This window comes from Pan paniscus, chromosome X (genome assembly GCF_029289425.2).
Source record: "Pan paniscus chromosome X, NHGRI_mPanPan1-v2.0_pri, whole genome shotgun sequence".
Classification (NCBI taxonomy): Eukaryota; Metazoa; Chordata; class Mammalia; order Primates; family Hominidae; genus Pan; species Pan paniscus.
In genome coordinates, this window is record NC_073272.2 from 135,488,635 (window position 1) to 135,491,895 (window position 3,261).

The 3,261-nt window shown below is 45.5% G+C and overlaps 1 pseudogene; it reads left to right on the forward strand.

Moving 5' to 3' along the window:
- Positions 1-1,977: 1,977 nt before the first annotated feature.
- LOC112438217 (glyceraldehyde-3-phosphate dehydrogenase-like) lies at positions 1,978-2,778 on the forward strand (annotated as a pseudogene).
- Positions 2,779-3,261: the final 483 nt, after the last annotated feature.

The window sequence follows — 3,261 nt, forward strand, 5'->3', positions numbered from 1 at the left end:
CCTAACACGCTCCTACTTGACACAGGCACACTCTTTCCTAAATGCATTCCATTCCCTCAACTTTCCAAAGTTCCCATAAGGAGTCCTACTATGTGCTAGGAATCCAGCACATGCACGATAAAACTCCATCATTCTTTTTTTCATCGTTTTCAACTGGCTACTATTAAGTGCACCATATGGGCCCTGAGAATGAAGCATTGAAAAAGGCAAATTCATGGAGTTTACAATCTAGTGGAAGATACAGATAAGGAAAACAATAAATAAACATGCCATTTTTCTGACAGCAATGAGTGCATTCAAGAAAATAAAACAGGGTAATAGGATAAGTAGTGATAGGGCAGGGGAGTGATAGAGTGTGAGAAGGGCTCCTTTAACCAGGATGGCAGAGAAGACCTCTCTGTAGGGAAGACGTTTGCATTCTTTTTTCTTTTTTTTTTTTTTTTTTGAGATGGAGTTTCACTCTTGTTGCCCAGGCTGGAGTGCAGTGCCGTGTTCTCCGCTCACTACAACCTTTGTCTCCTGGGTTCAAGCAATTCTCCTGCCTCCCAAGTAGCTGGGATTACAGGCACCCACCACCACGTCTGGCTAATTTTTGTATTTTTAGTAGAGATGGGGTTTCACTATGTCGGCCAGGCTGGTCTTGAACTCCTGACCTCGTGTTCCCTCTCCTCAGCCTCGCAAAGTGCTGAGACTACAGATGTGAGCCACCATGCCTGTCGGATGTTTGCATTCTTAATAGAGTTCTATTTGTCTCCTTCCTCACAATGACAACCATAACAGCTACATCTGCTGCTGCTACTGCCACAAATACAATCTCTGCTAATATTACCACTGCCACCTCAGTATCCATGAGGAAGACCCTTCCACCTGTGGCCTCTTCGTTCCTTGACTTCCTCTCTTTCAGTGATCTTGTCCACCCTGACCCACCTCAGCCACTCACTTCCATGATCATACCCTAGACCTGACCATTACCAATTTTTCTACCAAAACTTTCAATGTCTCATTGCAAGGCTAGATAGGAGACTACCATCTTCTCCCTGTCCAGCTCGCTCCCACTAGTGACTCTAACTATCTTTGCCTGCATGAGACGTCCAATCCATAGATCTTCCTTTGTTTTCACTGTCCCCCACCCACTTGATGTCCTCTCTCCCCAACTTACTGAGCTTTCCTTCGATGCTTAGTCACTGTAATCTCTCTCTTGCATACATTCCAGCTCCTCACCCTCCTCACATCTGCATACTCACTTGACAAAATCCCGAACCTGTTTCGATTCAACTCTCTGCCTGCTCTGCACCTGCAGCTGACATGTGGCTGAGGGAAAATACAAAACCACGATGGCTGATGACTGGTCTCACTTTAAATTAATGACTGCTAGCCACAAGTGAGTCCTTAGAGCTGTGTGCCTGGCAACCGAACTAGTTCCCTAGATATTCCTTCTCCAAGTCTCCTCAAAGACTGTTACATCTATTCCTCTCTCTTCAAAGTGCCAACACTCCCTCTCCCATCCTCACTCTATGCAGATGATCTCATTTCCTATTTTATTGAGAGAATAGAAGCAATCGGAAGATTAAAAGGACTTCTCAAAGCTCCTACAACCAAATATGTTACAATGGAAGAGGTGTCTCCCATCTAGGGGCAACTCTTCCACTTGTCTACTAGATTCCCACCCCTCTCACCTACTCAAGATTATGGCTATAACATTTCTCCTGTCTTCTAAATCATTAATTTTTCCTGCTCTACCAGATCATTTTCATCAGTGAACAAACGTATCTCTTGACCCACTTCCCTCTCTAAGAACTGCCCCATTTTTTCTCTTTCCTTTTACACTAAAGCTTTGAAAGTGTTGTTTCCAAAGTCTCTCCCCTACTCATATTCTTCCTCTCTCCTCTCTCCCTGCTTCCCCCCACTGATTCATGTTTTTCTATTCCTCTTGGACACTAGAACTGATCCACTGCATCTTCTTGTGCAGCGCTGTCCATGTCCCTGAGACACCATGGTGAAAATGAAGGCCAGAGTAAACGAGTTGGCTGTATTGGGTTCCTGGTCACCAGGGCTGCTTTTAACTCTGGCAAAGTGTATATTGTCACCACCAATGACCCCATCATTGACCTCAACTACATGGTCTACATGTTCCCTTCTCATTCCACCTATGGAAAGTTCCATGGCACCATCAAGGCTGAGAATGGGAAGTTTGTTATCAATGGAAATCCCATTGCCATCTCCCAGGAGCGAGATCCTACCAAAATCAAATGGGATGATTCCGGCATTGATTATGTTGTGGAGTCCACTGGTGTCTTCACTGCCATGGGGAAGGCTAGGACTCATTTTCAGGGGGTGGGGGGAGCCAAAAGGGTCATCTCTGCCCCCTCTGCTGATGGCCCCAAGTTTGTGACGGACATAAACCATGAGAAGTACCCAAACAGCCTCAAGATCGCCAGCAATGCCTCCTGCACCACAAGATGATTAGCCCCCCGGCCAAGATCATCACCTGACCTGCCTTCTGGAAAGACCTGGCAAATATGATGACATCAAGAAAGTGGTGAGGCAGGCATCTTCACCTGCCTTCAGGAGGGCCCCCTCAAGGGCATCCTGGGCTACAATGAGCACCAGGTTGTATCTTTTGACTTTAACAGCAACACTCATTATTCCATTTTCGATGCTGGGGTTGGCGTCACCTTGAACGACCACTTTGTCAAGCTCATTTCCTGCTATGACAATGAATTTGGCTGCAGCAACAGGGTGGTGGACCTCATGGTCCACATAGCCTCCAAGGAGTAAGACCCCCTAGACTGCCAGTCCCAGCAAGAGCACGAGAGGAAGAGAGAGACTGGACTCTCAGCTGTTGGGGAGTCCCTGCCCCACTCAGTCCCCCACCTCACTGAGATTCTCCCCTCCTCAACACATTTTCATGCCAGACCCCCTGAAGAATGGGAGGGGCCTAGAGATCCTCACCTTGTCATGTACCATCAATAAAGTCTCCTGTACTCAGCACCCCCCAAAAATCTGATCTCAAGAATTCTTAAGAAATGTAACTCCATGAGATTTACAAGACTTCCTAAGTTCTACAATGAGAATTCCAGTTGTACTAGCAAAAATGTCTGGAACCATAGGTACAGAAAAGTATAAGGCCATACATTAAGATTTTTCTATTGCATTTTAAAATGTATAGTTGTTGGGGTTTTGGGAAAAATTATAAAAATAGAGAAAACTACAGAAAGTAACATCATACTTATGTTCCCATTATCCAGGACTAATGACTGT